This window comes from Zingiber officinale, chromosome 5A, assembly GCF_018446385.1.
Source record: "Zingiber officinale cultivar Zhangliang chromosome 5A, Zo_v1.1, whole genome shotgun sequence".
In the NCBI taxonomy this organism is placed as follows: domain Eukaryota; kingdom Viridiplantae; phylum Streptophyta; class Magnoliopsida; order Zingiberales; family Zingiberaceae; genus Zingiber; species Zingiber officinale.
The window spans coordinates 4,040,269-4,061,542 of NC_055994.1; positions in this window are offsets into that span (position 1 = coordinate 4,040,269).

Here is a 21,274-nt window from a genome sequence, read left to right on the forward strand (position 1 = left end):
CTATAATAGGAAAAGAGGGATAGACAGGAAGGTAGAAACTTTCAAAAGCAAGGATAGATGAAAAAGGAAACTTTTTCACTGGTAGTCATGCTTAAGTCTATCCGGATTCTTTTATCTATTTGGCAAGTGGATGTCAAGACAGCATTCCTTAATGGAAGTCTTGAAGAAAGCATCCATATAAAACAACCAGAAGGGTTCATTGTAAAGGGCTAAGAGCATCTTGTGTGCAAGCTCAATCAGTCTATGGACTGAGGCAAAGCTTCAAGGTCTTGGAACATCCAGTTTATCAAAGTAATCTAGACCTATGGATTTATTGAGTAAACAGATAAGTCTTGTGTATACTGTTGGTTGCTACTCGGAAAACCTATAGGTTCCACTGTACAAAAATTTTGTACAAAGGTCTGAACCTTTTCCTAGCTACCATGTGTTCTTTTAAATTAAATTTTGGATCGCCTGCGGAACTTAACACGTTTGATCCAAAACTTAATCTATTTGTTCTTTTAGGTTTTGACTTGGATCTCCTGCGGAACTTAACACGTTCGATCCAAGTCTCCTTAAGTTATTAATTCCATTAAATATTAATTTCCATAATTGGTTCCCAGTACTGACGTGGCGAGGCACATGGCCTTCTTGGATATGGGAGCAACCACCACCGACTAGACAAAACCTTTTATAGAAAGCTAATATTTAATTTCCTAAAATAACTTTAGGTTAACCAAAGAGAACAATCAAATCACAAGGAAAAGAAAGAAACAAAAGAACACAACTTCGAAAAAACATATTCGAAATTCTAGAACGTAAGCCTCTTGTATTTGGTATTATTTCCATAAATAACTAGCATGATGCGGAAATAAAAATTACTAGTTATACCTTGTAGAAAAACCTCTTGATCTTCTACCGTATTCCTCTTCTAACCTCGGACGTTGTGTGGGCAACGATTTACCAAGATGAGAAACCACCAACCACCTTCTTCTCCTCCAAGCAAGGTTCGGCCACAAAGGAAAAACTTTACCAAGGAGGAAAACCAAAATACTAACCAAGCTCCAAGAGATGCTAGCTTCCTCTCCTTCTTCTTCTTCTTCCCCTAGTAGTATCCGGCCACCACAAGAGCTCCAAGGGAATAGAGATGTTCGGCCACCACAAGAAGAAGAAAGGGAAAGGGTGTTGGCCGGCCACACCAAAGAATAAGAGAGGGAGAGAAACAATAAGGGTTGTGTCTCATGAAGGCACCCTCACCCCTTCTTTTATATTCCTTGGCCTAGGCAAATTAGGAAATTTAATTACAATAAAATTTCCTCAATTTCCTTGACATGATTTAATTTAGAAAAATAAAATAAATTTTCCAAATCAAACTTCAATGGCCGGCCACATCATTGGAGAGCAAATTGGACAAGTTTTAATCAACAATTAAAACTTCCTAATTTGTTTCCGGAAATTTTAAAAATAAAATTTCTCTTTAAAATCTCTTCATGGTTGATAAAAGGAAATTTCTATAATTTTAATTTTATCAACATGTGAATAATTTTTAAAGAGAAAATAAAACATCTCTCCAATCTACAAATAAGGAAAGAGATCTAATCTCTTTCTTTAATATTTTATAGATCTTTTACAAGAGAGATATTTTAATTTTAATTCTCTTTAAATTATATCTTCCACATAATAATAAAAATTAAAATTAAATTAATTTGGCCGGCCCCACTAGCTTGGGTTCAAGCTAGGGCCGGCCACCTATACCCAAGTAGGCCCTAGCTTGGTTCCCAAGCTAGCTTGGCCTCTTAGTGGGTATAGAAGGTGGGTATATGTGGGTATAGAACTCTATAAATAAGAGGCTACGATAGGGACCGAGAGGAGGAATTGGTTTTGGTCTCCCGATAAAATTAAGCATCCCGTGTTCGCCCCAAACACACAACTTAATTTTATCAATAATAATTCATTCCACTAGAGAATTATTATTGAACTACCGCACCAATCCCAAATTACATTTTGGGCTCCTTCTTATTATGAGTGTGTTAGTCTCCGTGTTTAAGATAACAATGTCCACTAATTAAGTAAGTTCTGACAACTCACTTAATTAATATCTAGCTCCAAGAGTAGTACCACTCAACTTCATCGCCATGTCGGACTAAGTCCACCTGCAGGGTTTAACATGACAATCCTTATGAGCTCCTCTTGGGACATTCTCAACCTAGTATCTCTAGGACACGCTTCCTTCTATAATCAACAACACACACTATAAGTGATACCATTTCCCAACTTATCGGGCTTATTGATTCATCGAACTAAATCTCACCCATTGATAAATTAAAGAAATAAATATCAAATATATGTGCTTGTTATTATATCAGGATTAAGAGCACACACTTCCATAATAACTGAGGTCTTTGTTTCTTTATAAAATCAGTATAAAAGAAACGACCTCAAATGGTCCTACTCAATACACTCTAAGTGTACCAGTGTAATTATACAGTCAAGATAAACTGATACCTAATTACACTACGACCTTCTAATGGTTTGTTCCTTTCCATTTTGGTCGTGAGCTACTGTTTATAATTTATAAGGTACTGATAACATGATCCTCTGTGTGTGACACCACACACCATGTTATCTAAAATATAAATTAATTGAACAACTACATTTAGCACAAATGTAGACATTTGATCAATGTGATTCTTATTTCTAGATAAATGTTTATACCAAAAGCTAGGCTTTTAGTATACACTCTAACATATACAAAAGGTGTGATGGAAACGTGGTGGTGTTTCTTGTACTATACGTAGATAACATTTTTGGTAGTTGGAAACAATATCAATATGTTGTCAGAAGTAAGGGTATGGTTGTCCAAATAATTCGATATAAAGGACTTGGGAGAATGTATATATTTTTGAGATCAAAGTAATAAGGGATTGCAAGGAAAAAATATATATATATATATCCCAAGCTTAATACATCGGAAAAATCCTTGCTCATTTTTAGCATGCAAAACTCCTACAAAGGTTTCTTACCTTTTAAGCATGGAGTGTCTTTATCTAAAGAGATGTCTCCGATGACATCAAAGGAGATTGAGGACATGCAGACAGTTCTTTATGTTTCGGCAGTTAGACAACCTAATGTATGCTATGCACGAGATCAGAAATATGTTTTGCCAAGGGCATAGTTAGCAGATATCAAAGTAACCCTAGACAAGGACATTGGACTGTAGTAAAACATATATTAAAAGTACCTTAGAGGCACTAGAAATTATATGCTAGCTTAAAAGGCAGTTAATTTGGTTCCTGTGGGTTGCATAGATTTTGACTTCCAATTGGATAGGGACAATAATAAGTCAACCTCGAGGTTTTGTGTTTACTTTAGGAGGTAAAGTCATAACTATGGAAGAGTGATAAGCATAGGTGTTTTTCTGGACTCCACCATAGAAGCTTAGTATATGGCAAGCCTCTGAGGTAGCCATAAAAGCTGAATGACTCAATAACCTCAAGATAGACTTAGATATGATTTCTGGTTTGTCCAAAGATTATTACAATTTATTGTAATAATGTTGGTGCAGTAGCAAACTCGAAGAAACCATAAGTCTATAAGGCAAATAAACACAATAGAGCGCAAGTACCACCCAATACGAGAAATCGTATAAACGAGGAGAAGTTGTTGCCACCTAGATTGCATCAGATGATAACCTAAGGTCCTTAAGGCAAGAGCTTTTTGAAAGGCATGGGAATCAGATGTATGGCAGCTCAGTCTTTTAGTATAAGTGGGAGATTGTTAGAATGTATACTAAAAGCCTAGCTTTTGGTATAAAACATTTATCTAGAAATAAGAATCACATTGGTCAAATGTCTACATTTGTGATAAATGTAGTTATTCAATTAATTTATATTGTAGATAACATGGTGTGTGGTGTCACACACAGAAGATCATGTTATCAGTACCTTATAAATTATAAACAGTAGCTCACGACCATGATGAAAAGTAACAAACCATTGGAAGGTCGTAGTGTAATTAGGTGTTAGTTTATCTTAACTAAATAATTACACTAGTACACTAAGAGTGTATTGAGTAGGACCATTAGAGGTCGTTTCTTTTATACTGATTTTATAAAGAAACAAAGACCTCAGTTATTATGGAAGTGTGTGCTCTTAATCCTAATATAATAACAAGCACATATATTTGATATTTATTTCTTTAATTTATCAATGAGTGAGATTTAGTTCGATAAATCAATAAGCCCGATAAGTTGGGAAATGATATCATTTATAGTGTGTGTTGTTGATTATAGAAGGAAACTGTGTCCTAGTAATCTAGGTTGAGAATGTCCCCAAGAGGAGCTCATAAGGATTGTCATGTTAAACCCTGCAGGTGGACTTAGTCCGACATGACGATGAAGTTGAGTGATACTACTCTTGGAGCTAGATATTAATTAAGTGAGTTGTCAGTAACTTACTTAATTAGTGGACATTTGTTATCTTAAACACAGGGAGACTAACACACTCATGATAAGAAGGAGCCCAAAATGTAATTTGGGATTGGTGCGGTAGTTCAATAATAGTTCTCTAGTGGAATGAATTATTATTGATAAAATTAAGTTGTGTGTTCGGGGCGAGCACGGGATGCTTAATTTTATCGGGAGACCAAAACCAATTCCTCCTCTCGGTCCCTATCGTAGCCTCTAGTATATAGAGATTTATACCCACCGCATACCCACCTTCTTACCCATTCAATGGGGCCAGCCAAGCTAGCTTGGAACCCAAGCTAGGGCCGGCCAAGGCCAAGTGGATGAGCCATGTAGGTGGCCGGCCACTAGAATATTAAAAAGGATTTTTATTAAAATTATTTCTTATGTGGATATCATGATTTTAAAAGAGAGTTTAAAAATTAAAAATTTCCTTTTATAGCTTTCTACAAAAGATTAAGAGAAGAGATTAATCTCTTTCCTTATTTGTAGTTTAAAAGGATGGTTTTAATTTTTGGTAAAAACTTTCCTAATTTGTAAATCATCTACATGTTTAAAAGAGAGTTTAAAATTTGAAATCTTTCCTTATTTGTTGATTAAAGGAGGATTTTAAATTTTAAGAAAACTTTCCTTTTTAACCATGTTCATGATTTAAAAGAGAGTTTAAAATTAAATATTCTCTTTTATAAGTTTCTACAAAAGATTAAGAAAAGATTTGATATCTTTCCTTATTTGTAGATTAAAAGAGTTTTTAATTTATAGAGATAACTTTTTTTTTATCCACATGTTTAAAAGAAAGATTTTAATTTATTAAATTTCCTTTTTATAAATCAATCATGAAGAGATAAAAATTATTGGAGAAATTTTTATAAATTTTCGGAAGCAAATAAGGAAGTTTTAATTGGTGTTTAAAATTTTATTTGCTTGGAGATTTTATTTGTTATGGTCGGCCATTGTAATTTGAAAAGAGAAAATTGTTTTAATTAAATAAATTTTCCTTTTCAATGGCAAAAGAATTAAGGAAGTTTTTATTAAATTTTCCTTATTTGCCAAGACCAAGGATTATAAAAGAGGGGGTAGAGGAGGCTTCAAGGCTAAGGACTCTATTCTATTTTTCTCCCTCTTTTCCTTGGTGTGGTGGACGACCCTTCCCTTTCTCTTCTCTCTTTTGTTGTGGCTGAAATCTATCATCTCTTGGAGCTTGGAGGATGTGGCCGGATCAAGGAAGGAGAAGAAGGAGAGAAAGCATGCATCCCTGGTTGGTGGAAAATTCTTCATCCTTTGGAAGTTCTTGTGCTTGGCCGAAACTTGAAGGAAGAAGAAAGAAGGTGCCTAGGTGGTTCTCATCTCGGAAGATCGTTGCCCACACAATGTCTGAGGTTAGAAGAGGAATACGGTAGAAGATCAAGAGGTCTTTCTAAAAGGTATAACTAGTAATTTTTTTTCCGCATCATACTAGTTATTTTTGGAAATAATACTAAATACAAGAGGCATACGATTCTAGTGTTTCGAATTTGTTTTCGATATAGTGTTCTTTTGTTTTTCTTTTCCTTGTGATTTGATTGTTCTTTTCGGTTGACCTAAAGTTATTTTAGGAAATTAAATATTAGCTTTCCTTAAAAGGTTTTGTCTAGTCGGTGGTGGTTGCTCCCATATCCAAGAAGGTCATGTGCCTCGCCACGTCAGTACTGGGAACCAATTTTGAAAATTAATATTTAATGGAATTAATAACTTAGGTGATTTGGATCAAACGTGTTAAGTTTTGCAGGAGATCCAAGTCAAAACCTAAAAGAACAAATAGATTAAGTTTTGGATCAAACGTGTTAAGTTCTACAGGCGATCCAAAATTTAATTTAAAAGAACACATGGTAGCTAGGAAAAGGTTTAGACCTTTGTACAAAATTTTTGTATAGTGGAACCTCTAGGTTTTCCGAGTAGCAACCAACAATATTTAGGTGTCAAACATTGATATTTGTTTGTATGCTCATCATCACAAAACTTATCAATATCTTTAGTTTTGTCAATTTCAATTTCATCCAAATTATTAACATCTACATTATCTTCGTTCTCATTTTCTACAAATTTCTCATTCTCATCACTTTCATTTCTCACAAATTCTTTATTTTCATCATTCTTGTTTTCAACAAAATCTTCATTAACATTTGATTCATTAGTTAAAATATGAACTAATTTTTCTATTGTGTTATGTGATTCTTTACCAAAATATTTATTTAATGAACCTCTTAAGCTTTGGGTCATCTCTTCTTCTTTTTTCTTTTTTTGTCTTTTTTGATATCCAGAGAGTTGTTTCATGATAATAGATAATTATGAACAAAAAGCAATAAACAAAGAACAATAAAACCTGATATGAAGAATTTTCTTTTGATTCGAAATCCACTTATATAAGACCTTATACAGATATCCTGCAAGTTTATAAAAAAAAACACAATTCAATTGTTTAGGAGTTAAGACCTTATTCGTATAATTAAAACAGTAGTAAAATAAGGTTTCAAAAAAAGATAACACTAAAGTCAACTAAATTTCCATGGTTAGGTTGCTATATTATATTGTTTGCTATTTGATTTTAATCAATAATCAATTAATTATGAAAGAAGTATTCTAACTACTCAGTGAAGTTAACTAGGCTATTTATTAAAACAATATCTATCATTTCAGAAATTATAAATAAAATAAGATTTTCAAGCAATGCTAATTTCTTTATATTAAGCTTGAATAGTTAAATACAATAAAAAAAAATTAGAGAGCTATTGTGTGAAATTATGAAACATGCATCTACTTTAATATTAAATTGTCTTTATGTTCAAATGGCTAAACAAGGATTATAACTCCTAATGATTGAGAGTATATACTCTCACCAAAAATTATCAATTTGTACCTAAGGATTATAACTCCTAATGAAACATTCCACCAAAAATCATCTTGTAATTGAGAGTATATACTTGATTCATTTAATACATATTATAACTGAGAATTATAAGACTCTGATTGCAACATATGATTCAATTCGTTCCTATCAGCTTGCTAGGAAATAGGAATAACTCCTTATTTAAGCCATTTGCACTAACATTCTATATCATTGTTCTCATTGTTATGTTTAATTGTTAAAATTGGCCCTATGGGAGTATAACTGCACAAGCTCTATCTTTAATTCAAAGTTGTACAGTTTGATCGAAACAGGATATCAAAATAGGATTTTTTTTTGATAGATTAGGTGAAATGGCTCGCACAAATTTGGAATTGACATGGTGCTTTGATATCCCACATTTATCCGCATAAAATGTTTTACATATAAAGTATAAACATGATAAAAGTGGATCGCAGATTGTGAAGGGGAAAAAATCACCAGAAGAAAGGGAAGTGAGACATGGCAGGAAGAATACCAAATAGATGGGTTTCGCAACAACTGCAGTCCGCAGCAGTAACTTACGGCTGTAAGTCCTTCTGTCCTTGGCGCTATTTGCCTGATTTGTGTGTTGGACGTGAGCTCACAGCCACCCCCAATTCACGGTCGTACCATGTGCTCTCTCGCAGTCGTCGCAGCGAGAGAGGGAAGGTGCGGCGAGGAGGGCATCAGTGGGGATTGGGGAGAGGGAGAATCGCAAGGCGCGGTGAGGAGAATCGCTGAATCGGCGCTTCGGCGAGGACAATCGTTGGCGACTGGCGCTCGACGAAAGCGACGAGGGTTTTGACGAAGGATGAAGAAATTAGAAAAATGTTTATAAAAAATAAGAGAAAAAAATGTTAATAGATATATATATCTATAACATTTATAAAAAATAAATTAAGAGAAAAAACGTATATATGTATAACGTTTATATATATATATATATAATGGGCCCCTAAGAGTGTTTGGGCCCTGGGCAAGTGCCCTGGTAGCCCTGGCCCAGGTCCGGCTCTGATTGCAGTAATAGTAATGAGTATTCGAATGAATGTGATCCTTATTACTGGTGAATAGATATCAAAAAAGTCAAACTGTTGGTGAAATCGACCTTTAGGGTTTAGATGTTTGACAATATACCTAAATTTGGTTAGTTTGACCAAGAGTTGATCCAAATAGGGCATAATATTTGGAAGAGAGAAGTCTAGTCAAGACTATATGACTAGTAAGGGTAAGTCCTAACCGAAGGTTAGGAAAGTAAAAAGTCTACTAAGTGACTAGTCCTAATTGGAGGTTAGGCAAGGAGAAGTCCTGGTCAGTGAAGTCAAACCATAATGAGTGAAGCTTGGTAGTTGTGTAGGATCAAAAAGAACGCTAGAGGAGGGGGGGGTGTGAATAGCGATCGTCGAAAATTCAATTTAAAACAGATACGCAGTGGAAGAATAAGAAGAAATGCTAACATGACCAAGTTTTTACTTGGTTCGGAGCCTTCGACGACTCCTATTCCAAGGCTCGCACTCGTCGAGTGCATTCATTAGGCAATCCACTAATAGTTTGAAATGGTTACAAATTGCAAGTACAAGAACTATATATAAAAATTACCGACAATAAAAAACTAATTAAATCCGAAGTCCGATTGTCAGTGGAGTGTAGCAACGTCATGGGAGCCTTTTTCAGAGCACCGAGTAGAAGAGAAAGTCATTACAGTTGTTGTCCTGAAGCTCCGGGTCAAAGGTCTTTAAATAGGTCCATTCCAGGAGCTTGGAACCCCTCCAGGCGCCTAGACTGAGTTCGGGCACCTGGACCGCCTAGGCACTCACAACCCTGCCCAGCTGAGCTTGATCCGGGCACCCGGACCAACTCCGGGAGCCTGAACCCCTTTTCTTCAACCTTTCCACCTACAAGAAAAGGTTAGTCCAAGTAATCAAAAAAATATATTTTACTCTGTAAAACAGAGTTAGCACAACATAATAGATTATGAGTAGTAATTAGATCATGTCTCCCCGAGACCAAGATCTAGTCAAGGTCTCAGCTTAGGTTTCCCAAATGGACCTAAGCTGGATCGACGCCTACAGTTCCTTCAACGAGGAATGCGTCCTCACTGGATCTCTTGCTTACCTTTACTTACCACTTGTAATCACTCGACTTGCCTCTGACCCACCAGGTCTTCCCTCCAGTTGTCAGATCCGTAGACCCAACTGGACTTCGATTAGTTGTCAGGTCATGTGGACCTAACCGGACTTCCCACCAAATATCGAGCCCCACAGACCTATCTGGACTTCGCACCAGCTATCAAGCCTAGCAGACCTAGCTGGATTTCCCACCAGCTATCGGACCCCAGACCTAGCTAGGTTTCAGTCTGGTGTCAGGTTCTTCAAACCAATCAACTCCTGCACACTTGGTAGAAGCGTTAGACAAACAACCCATCTAACTTTAACCTATTTGGCATACATCAAAACCAAACTGTTAGTGCAACCTACACCAACAGGTTGCAGTCTTGGTGAGTGAAATTAGGCCATAGTGAGTGAAGCTAGGTGGTTGAAGTGCTGGTAAGTGAAGTCAGACCCTAGTGAAGGAAACTAGGTGGCGAAAGTCTTAGTGAGTGAAACTAGACCCTAATAGTGAAGTTAGGTGATGGAAGTCCTAGTGAGTGAAGTTAGGCAATGGAAGTCCTAATGAGTGAATCTAGGCAACCCTAGGGGGAGGTAATCATAGGTAATGAAAAGTCTTGGAAGAGTAAACTCCAAGGCATATATGATCAACTGATTTTCGGTCGACCGCTACATCTTGTGTTAGTACCCTAAGGTAGTTTTGATGTGATCAACCAAGTCAAGTTATGTTCTATTAGTATTTAACCCTTGTGTCTAAGTGTGCAGGAACTTAGAAGCACAGGAAGTTGAACAAAAGACGCAGTTAGCAAGAAGGACGGTATGGAAGAGAACCGACAGGCTCGGTGCGTCTGAGGGACGAGGTGTTGTGGAAGAGTACACAGGCAGACGAGAAAGAGGCGCGTGGTGTTTCCGAGGGACCAGAAGCCGGAGCGAAAGATTACTCGAAGGCCAGAAGTTGAGTTCGGGTGAACCCTATTCTAGATGGCCGAGATCACCCAAGAGAGTGAAGTCGGAGCGAAATACACGAACCAAGGCAAGCGAAACCAAAGCGGAAGTCCTGGACCGAAAGTCAACAGGATGTCTTTCACGTGCTCTTCTTCATTACAGTGGTAGCATCTTACCTTTCTTTTTCTTCTTTTACCCTGCACTTGATTAAACTTATTAGTTTTAAAAAAAAACTTTTGAACTTCCTTACCATGAATGTCATTTCATCATCATCATCGAGAGAGGTTTCAGATTCTAGTTCATCCACTTTTTCCTTTAGGGCAAAGTTCTTCTTCATCCTCATTTTTAGATCTGCATTTCTAGATTTGTGAATTTCAAATGTTGAAATAACTCCTCTAAATCACTTACCACTAAGTCCCTAGAGATGGAATATGCATCCCCGGGACTATGGTGTCACAGTAGGACATCCAGATTGTCACCCAGACACCCGTGGTTCGAACCTCAGTTATGACGTATTTGTAAAAAAATTTCCTCCAAATGGGGGCACAACCAAAGGATGATGTTGGGCTTCTAGGCTAGCCACTGCGTGCGCTTCCCAATTTACCCTGGTTACAGGTGAAAAACTTCTGTGGGGTCGGGTCGGTCACTCCCAGGGATAATCAATGAGGCTAACTGGGATTATCATTTTTTAGAGATGAAATATGCATCTACTATGGTTGACCATTCAGGGGTCCTAGGAAATGCATTAAGCGTGTACTTTAGTGAATCTCGGTTGATTACCTTTTTCCGAAGATTCGTAAGTTCGGTGATGAGCTCCTTAATCCTCGAGTGGAGGTGTGCGACAATTTTGCGCAGATCCAGTCTCGCGAGTTTGGTTTCGGATGTACCTTCGTGTAGCTCTAGGAACTTCTCCCAAAGTTTCTTTGTTGATTCGTAGGCACCAATTCTGTTGACTTCTTGTGGAGGTAGCACGTGTTGGATTGAGATGCACGTGAGAGAGGGGGGGTGAATCACGTGATTTTAAAAAATCATTTTGTTTTTTTTTAAATCAAAGTATACGAACGCAGCGGAAAAAGAGAATGAAAATAAAGAATGCAAGAAAAACACGGGCAGTTTAACTTGGTTCGGAGCTTTCGACGACTCTTACTCCAAGACCTAAGTCCCGCAGACCTATCGATGGGTAAATCACTATAAACCTCTTCCGGTACCTCTGGAAGAGAGAATCGAGTATAGAGAAAGAAGAAACAAGTGCAACACCCTGCACTTGTCCTATTGCAAATAATTAAAACTTAATTACAGCTCATTACCCAACACCTTCGGTAGTAGTCGGACGCAATAACATCGTAGTAGGGTCACAGCAGTAGACCGGAGCAGTCAGTGTTGGGGCAATTTCCCTAGGTCAAGTTTGACCAGTTTGACTAAGCTTGAGTTGAGTCAAGCTTGAGTCGGGATTTGAGTTTTGATGTTTGCCAATATAAGGAGATTGCTGGAGCAATCGTCCGATTATGGAGATGGTCAAAGGGTTGACCAGGTTGATGAGAATACAAGTCAAGTAGGTCAAGGTTGACAGGAGACTTGACTGGAAAAGTCCTAACTGGATGTTAGACATTTAGAAAGTCCTAGTGAGGAGCTAGGCAGGAGAGAGTCCTGGTGAGGAGCCAGGTAATTGGAAAGTCCTGGTGAGGAGCCAGGCAAGTGGAAAGTCCTGGTGAGGAGCTAGGCAGTTGGAAAGTCCAAGTGTGATCTTGGCAAAGGAGAAAGTCCTGGTGAGGAGCCAGACAATTGGAAAGTCCAAGTGTGATCTTGGCAAAGGGTGTAAGTCCAAGCATGTGGTCTTGGTAAGGTAAGTCTTGGTATGACTTGGCAAAGAAGACCCGACAACTAGGATGAGGTCGAAGGAAGCTCCTGAAGGCAAGGCGTGAAGGATGGGAGATATCCGAGGGATGCAAGGCAGATGGAGGAGGCTAGAAGGCTAGTTCGAGGTTGGTCGGGTGTGGCCAAATGCTAGGCATGGAGACCCAACAGGTCACGGTTGACCAGGAGTTGGGTTGGAGACTTTGGACTTGAGTTTGAGTCAAGTCCAGGCTAGTCAATCGATCGGGCGATCGATTGAACCAGGGTCCAATCGATCCACTGATCGATTGGAGTGTGCTACGATTGTGGGAAGGCCCAATAGATTGGTCGATAGATTGGAATGTGGAATCGCGAGCACAGATGCTTTCCCAATCGATCGGGCGATCGATTGAGAGCTGTCAATCGATCGGTCGATCGATCGAGCAGCAGACGCTCTCACGCGGATGCAAGAGCACAGAAAGGTTCTGAATCGATCGGACGATCGATTCAGGAAGTCCCAATCGATCGGTCGATCGATTGGGAAGTGACCGTTGCGCAGGATGCAGGTGATGGACGACTGCGATGGAGCGGTGCTAACATGGCGATCGATTGGAGATGAATTCGATCGATTGTGAGCACTGTTTAAATCCTGGGCGGAGCATTTTCTTCGCCAAATCTTTGTGATCTTTTCTAACGAGCTTACAGCGATTTCTCTCCGACTTTCACAGCGATTTCTCCAGATCTTCTCAGCCAGTTCTTGAAGGCTCTTGGGTTGCATCTCCAAGGTTCAAGAGGCTACTACAAGCAACAAGTAAGCTAGATGAAGAGTGTATTCATTTGTATTTGTCTTTCTTCTTCTTGTGGAAGTGTTGTGTTGTAGTATGAGTTTGTACGAGGCTTCTCCACCTCCGGCTGAGACCGAGAAGGAGTTGTTCTTAGTGGAGATAGTGTGTCGTGTGTGGATCCTTGGATTAGTCACCTTTTCTTGAGGTGGATACCAAGTAAACCCTAGGTGTTAGCATTGTGAGTGTTTGTCTTCGAGTTTTCCGCTGCACAACAACAAGACTAAGCAAACCGACGCAAGCGCGACGAAACGCTATTCACCCAACCTTTAGCGGGCACATCGGTCCCAACAGTCAGAACCTCAATCAGATGCATAGAAGCTTGTATTTCAGTTGTTGAAGAAGCTTTGGGCGAGCAGCCTTAAATAGAGCATGGAAGGCACCTCCAATGAGACAAGTTTGATCCCGAATAGCCCGACACTTATCCGCTGCGATGTCAAAATTTTATCCTGTGGAAGACGCCTTCCGTAGCCATGGAAAGCGCCTTTTATGAATAATACGAAGGCGCCTTCACTGCTTCAAGGTGCCTTCAGACATTATTCATCCGAAGAAAATTTTCTTCTTTTTACCTTGCAAAACAAGTATTAGGATAATGTAATAATAATACAGAGTAATAATCGTTGGTTAGTCCTAGGAAAACGTACCGGTTCCACTGTACCAAAATTTTTTGTACAAGTGTCGAACCTTTCCTTAAATAACCTATTGTGTTCTTTAGAAGTTAAATTAGGAATCGCAGACGGAACTTAACATCATTGATTCCAAATTTAACTTATATGTTCTTAAGGATTTAGATTTGAATCGCAAGCGGAACTTAACACTATTGATTCAAATCCACCTATGTTATTAATTCGATTAAATATTAATTTTCAAAATTGGCTTCCAGGACTGCATGACGAGGCACATGGCCTTCTTGGATATGGGAGCAACTACCACCGCCTAGACAAAGCCTTTTAAGGAAAGCTAATATTTAATTTCCTTAAATAACTCTAGGTTAACCAAAAAGAACAATCGAATCACAAATTTGAAAAAAAAAGAAAACACAAACTCGAAAAATAAATTCGATAAACTAGATTTAATTGTCTCTTGTATTTAGAATTCTTACAAAGAAAATAACTAGTATGATGCGGAAGAAAATTACTAGTTATACCTTCTCTTTGTAAGCTAATGACCTCAAGATCTTCTGTCGTATTCCTCGCCTCGCCTTGAACGTCGTGTGGGCGACAACCCTTCAAGATGAACACCACCCAAAAGCTTCTTCCTCTTCTTTTAAAATCCGGCCACCACCACCACCAAGGAGAAGAGAGCAAAAGGGAAAAGAGAAGGGAGAGAGGGGTCGGCCACTTGAGATCTCCAAGCAAAAGAATAAGACTTGTGTCTCATGAAGCCCCCTCACCCTTTTTTTTATATTAGTTGCCCAAGGCAAATAAGGGAAGAATTTTTACAAAAATTAAAATCTTCCTCTATCTTTTCTTTTTCCCTTTTAATTTTCCTTTTCTTTCCTCTTGATTGAATCAATCACCAAAAATAAATTTGATGATTTTATTATTTTTAATATGGTCAGACCCTCGCTTGGGCACCAAGCAAGGTGGCCGGCCACTTCATCAAGAGAAAAGGAAATATATTTTTTAAAAATTTTACAAGAAGAAATTCTCTTATAAAATTTACAAGCTCTCTTTTCTAAAGTAGGAGTTAAAAAGGAAAGTTCTAAAAATTAAAACTATGTTTTAAAATTTAAAACTTCTCTTATAAAATTTCCTTTTTTAACATGATGAGAGAAAATTTTAATTTTAAAACTTATCTTCCTTTTTTTTCTTAAACCATGAGGATGATCAAAAAAGGAAAGTTTCAAAACTTTTAAAACTCTCTATTAAAACATGTGGCCAAATTCAAATAAGGAAAGTTTTTAAAATTAAAATATCTCTTTTAAAACTTATAGTTTTCTACAAAGAGAAGATTTTAAAAATTCAAAACACCCCTCCTATTTGAATTAATCTTGGCCGACCCCTACAAGCTTGGTCACCAAGCAATAGGGTCGGCCCCTATAAAGAGGATGTCGTCGGCCCTTGCTTGGTCACCAAGCATTGGACCGGCCCACTTCTTGGACACCAAGAAGAGCCTTACATTTGGATGGACTTGAGGCTATAATGAGGCAACGACAGGGACCTAGAGGAGAAATTGGTTTTGGCCTTCCGATGAGCTTGGGTATCCCATGTTCGCCCCGAACACACAACTCAAGTTCATCGATAATAACTCATTCCAATAGAGAGTTATTATCGCATTACCGCACCAATCCCAAATTACATTATGGGCTCCTTCTTATCATGAGTGTGTTAGTCTTCCTGTGTTTAAAATAACAAATGTTCACTAATTAAGTAAGTTACTGACAACTCACTTAATTAATATCTAGCTCCAAAAGTAGTACCACTCAACTTCATTGTCATGTCGGACTAAGTCCACCTGCAGGGTTTAACATTGGTAATCCTTATGAGCTCCTCTTGGGGGCATTCTCAACCTAGATAACTAGGACACAAATTCCTTCTACAATCAACAATACACACTATAAGTAATATAATTTCCCAACTTATCGGGCATATTGATTTATCGAGCTAAACCTCACCCTTTGATAAGTCAAAGAAATAAACATTAAATATGTGTGCTTATTATTATATTAGGATTAAGAGCACACATTTTCATAATAACTAAGGTCTAGTTCTTTTATTAAGTTAGTACAAAAAGAACTTACCTAAAATGGTCCGACTCAATACACTTAGAGTGTACTAGTGTAATTTATTAATTAAGATAAACTAATACTTAATTACACTATGACTATTCTGATGGTTTGTTCCTTTCCATCTTAGTCGTGACCAACTGTTTATAATTTATAGACAACCGACAACATGATCTTCTGAGTGTGACACCACACTCCATGTTATCTACTATATAAATTAATTGAACAATTACATTTAACAAATAAATGCAGATATTGACCAATGTGATTCTTTTATTTCAAAAATAAATGTTTACAAAAGCTAGGCTTTTAGTATACACTCCAACAATCTCCCACTTATACTAAAAGACTAAGCTGCCATATCTGTTGTCATACATCTAATTCCCATCCCCTCCACATGCCGATTAAAAGCTTTCGCCGGAAGGGCCTTAGTGAAAGGATCTGCTAGGTTATCTGCTGATGCAATCTTGGTGACGACAACTTCTCCTCGCTTGACGATGTCTCGTATCAGGTGGATTTTGGGCAAACTAGGAATCACATCTAAGTCCATTAGAAAGTTCCTGAGTCATACAGCTTCTTTGGCTCCCTCAGAGGCTGCCACATACTCAGCTTCCATGGTTGAGTCCGATACGTATTTTTGCTTAACACTCCTCAATGCAATGACTCCACCTCCTAGAGTAAACACATAGCCTGATGTAGACTTACTGTTGTCCTTATCTGATTAGAAGTCTGAATCTGTGTAACCCACAGGGAGCAAATCATCTGCCTGGTAAACTAGCATATAGTCTCTAGTCCTTCTCAGGTACTTTAATATATGTTTTACCGCAGTCCAATGTCCTTATCCAGTGTTACCCTGATATCTGCTAACCATGCGCACGGCAAAGCAGATATCAGGTCTCGTACACAACATCACATATATAAGGCTTCCTACTGCCGAGGCATAAGGAACTGCCTTTATGTCCTCTATCTCCTTTGATGTCTTCGGAGACATCTCTTTAGATAAAGCTACTCCATGTCTAAAAGGTAAGAAACCTTTCTTGGAGTTTTACATGCTAAAACGAGCAAGGATTGTATCTATATATAAAGCTTGGGATGGACACAACATTCTTTTCTTGCAATCCCTTATAACTTTGATCCCAAGAATGTGTGTACATTTTCCTAAGTCCTTCATATCAAATTGTTTGGACAACCATACCCTTACGTTCGATAATACCTTGACATTGTTGCCAATTAACAAAATATCATCTACGTATAGTACAAGAAATACCACCACGTTTCCGTTACACTTCTTGTATACACAAGACTCATTCGGACACTGAATAAATCCATATAACTGGATTACTTCATTAAACCGGATGTTCCAAGATCTTGAAGCTTGCTTCAGTCCATAAATGGACCGATTGAGCTTACACACTAGATGCTTTTTGCCCTTTTTAATGAACCCTTCTGATTGCTTCATATGGATGTTTTCTTCAAGACTTCCGTTAAGGAAAACTGTCTTGACATCCATATGTCAAATCTCATAATCCATATGAGCGACAATGGATAAGAGTATCCGGATAGACTTAAGCATAGCTACCGGCAAAAAAGTCTCCTCATAATCGATTCCCTCTTTCTGAGTGTACCCTTTTGTAACAAGTCTTGCTTTGAAGGTTTCTACCTTCCCATCTGTCCCTTTTTTTCTTTTGTAGATCCACTTGCATCTAATGACTTTTACACCATCAGGTGGTTCTACAAGCTCCCAGACCTTATTAGAATACATTGATTCTATTTTAGAATTCATTGCCTTTTGCCAAGATACTGCATCTATATCTTGGAGTGCTTCATCATATGTCCGGGGATCAGGTTCATATTTACCCGGGATCAAGTCCAAAGACTCTCCCAAAAATATGAATCTCTCAGGCTGTCTTACAACCCTCCCACTACGACGAGGCATCGTCTGTGGTTGTGTATCATGTGTGACACATGTTGCAGTCTCTTGTGGTATTTCATCTTGTACTGTTGGTACTGAAGTAGACGTGTCCTCTCTAAGTTCTTATAGAACAATTTTGCTACTGGGCTTGTGATCCATTATATAGTCTTATTCTAAAAATTGGACATTGGTGCTTGTTAGGATCGGTTGAGCTAGAGGGGGGGGGTGAATGGCTCACTTCTTTTTCTGATTAACTTTGTTTTGCACAGCGGAAATCTGAAGGCAATGCTAACACCGTTATTTACTTGGTATCCACCTCCTCAAGGAGGTGACTAATCCAAGGATCCACACCACTCACACTCTTTCACTATCGAAAACCCTCCTTCTCGGAATCACATCGAAGGTGGAGAAACCTTAACAGAAATACACCTCTCCCTTTTCTTCAAAATAAATATCACAAAAGCTACAAAGAAGAAGTAGAGAAGGATTACAAGATTTAACCAGCTTCTTCTTTGCAGGTGAGATTTCAGTACGTAGTAGAGAGGAGCTTGGACCCTTTGCTTTGAATCTTTATCACTTGAGAGCTTTCAAAAGGCCTGGAGAGCAATGGAACAGTATAGTGTTTGTTGTATCTGTTTTCCCGTTTCTTTCCGTGCTTTATACGTTGAGAAAACTAGCCGTTTCTCACGCCGCCGTCGCCGTGGATCGATTGAGGTCATATTCCAATCGATTCACAACTATCCGTTGGAAGCCATCGCGTCAAGATCAACGGTGCAGATTCTTTTATTTGACTTGGATCGATTGGGGCAGCGTTTGAATCGATTCAAACGCTTGCTCATGAATTTAGCAGCTGCGTGAATCGATCGGCCGATCGATTCAATAACTTGAATCGATCGGCTGATCGATTCAGAGTGATTCTGTGCTTCGCACAGAATGTTCACGGATCGATCGGCCGATCGATTCAATCCCTTGAATCGATCGGATGATCGATTCAGAACGATTCTGTGCTTCGCACAGAATGTTCACGGATCGATCGGCCGATCGATTCAGTACCTTGAATCGATCGGCTGATCGATCCAGACGCATTCTGTGCTGCGCAGAACTTTACCAATCGATCAGCCAATCGATTGCCTTACCTTCAATCGATCGGCTGATCGATTCAGAGGCAATTTACCGCACAGCCATGTCTGAATTGATTTTCCAGTCGATCTCTGACAGTGAGCCTATCACACACATAATCTTGTGACTTGCAGGAGGTTTCTCTTGCCAAGAATCCGGTCCCCGACCTTCTTGGACTTCTCTTGCCTTGCATCCGGTCTTTCGACTGCAAGAACTCTTTTGCCAAGAATCCAGCCTCGAGCCTTCATAAAATGGTCTTCCTTGCATCTGGTCTCCAGACCTGAGATGACTCCTCCTACAAACTCAAATGCATGTTAGTTCCACGTTATTAACCTAAACTTAAATACTACTAAATGTCAACACCATATGTTCGGGGCATGATTGCACCAACAATCTCCCCTTTTGATGTTTGACAATCTATTTAAGTTTAGGCTAATTTCCAATACAACGATAAATAATGATTGTAGCTTGCTGAAATAATAATTGCATAATTGCAGTAAGCTTGATTTTAATTTACTACGATAGGCATAAGCAATAAGCATGAACTTCAACATAGATCTCCCCCTTTGTCAAAAATCAAAAGCGAATAACTCCCCCTCAATAAGTGCACAAGGCAAATATGATACATCCAAGGAATGCTCCCCCTAAAACACATATATCAACAGAACATAACAACACTGAAATGTAGAATCAAAAGGAGAGTGTAGCAAAAAAATATCATACATTCAAAATAAAATAGAGTTCACAAAAAGGACTCCAGAATAACCATCCATACAACAAATAAAAACATATCATATAGGAACATAAAACTCGATAAGCTCGTCGCCAGGAGGAGGAGGATCAGGATCAGCAGCTGGAGCAGACGTAGTAGCCGGAGCAGGAACCGCCGCAGAGTCAGGATCAGGGGCATCCTCAGCAGGAGGAACAGGGGCGGGGGATGGACCAGACTGAGACGGGTGAACCGTCACCCACGAGCCCACTAAGTCCACCAGTGTATCCAGAGTCCGCTGCATCGAAGTCATAGTCGCCTGCATCGAAGTCTGCTGCTGGACCACAGTATCCAACGTGGTACGCAGGCTGGCTACCTCCAAGGTCAGCTCCTCAAGACGAGTGGAAACCGTCTCCTCAAGAGTCGGAGAAGCTGGCCCGTGGAACTCCTCCTCAGCCTCATCCTCCGCAGGAGCCAAGGCCTGTGCATCCCCCTTTGGCGAGCCCGGGGTCCCTCCCCAAAAGCACGGCCATCGATCCATCGAACTCCAGCTGGACCACCAATCAGACCCGACTTCTTGAAAGAGCGGGAAGAAATCCGCGAATAAGCCACTGTCATGTGCTCCAGCCGTCCCCGGGAGACATCAACCTTCTGGGACGCCAGCCAATCGGTGATAAGATGCCCGAAAGGCATATGTATCGTCTGCTGCACGGGCTGGGTGAAATGGATGATGCAATGAAAGATATTCAGAGTGATGTTGATGTCAAGGGAATGACGAATGGCGTAAAGAGCAAACATATGAGGCGGTCGTAGAATGGCTAGGGCACGAGAGGCAATGGGGAAAAGACAGTTGATGATTACTTTAAACAAAGCGGCATTTTCAGCCGATAACTCAAGAGAAGAAAACTTAGTGATATGAGCATCTGGCCCATCCGGACGAGGACGACCAAAGAAGAACTGATGCATGGAGTCAATGCTAATATGCTCAAAAGGTGGAGGCAACTCATCGGGAAGATTCGGATAAAAGACAAAGTCATTGTTTGAGGGAAGACATTCGAGATAAGATTGAAGAATCTCATAAGAGAAGTCCAGGCTCCGTTTGGCAACACGAGTGCGATAATTTACACCATCTGAAGTGTGTAAATTATTATAGAATTCGGAGACAAGACCTATATTGATGTCCCTCTCACAAGTCAACAAAGGGTCAAGTTTATAATGCTTGAACCTATTATAGGTATCAAAACAAGAAGATCTATAATATTGCAAATTCACTGATCGAGGGGGAATAAGTTTGAAGGTGTTTTTGGTGAAAGATTGTTGCATTGCAGCATTTGGAAACCTAGGGTCAGTGGGAGGTTGAGGGCGTGAGGAAGGAACAGACGACCCTTCGCCCGATTCACGGACCTTTTGTTTCTTTCTGTGGGATAGAAAACAAATGCACGAGATGCCCAGGGTTGACAGTGAACGGGAAGGAATACAAAGTGCGTGAGAAAAGGACAGTGAATGGTTTGACAGTAATGCAAAGATTTAAGGGTAATGCAATAAGTGCAATGAGGGATAATGCAATGCACAAAGACATACAAAAATACAGATTAGGTCAAGAATAGCAGCAAAAAGGAACAACAAGGAGTAGAGCAACGAGTTTTACCTAGGTTTAGGGTTTTGAGTCCGCATTTTGTGTGAGGACGCGGAGAAGAGGAAAGGAGCTGCCCAGTGTGTCGAGAGAGGACTG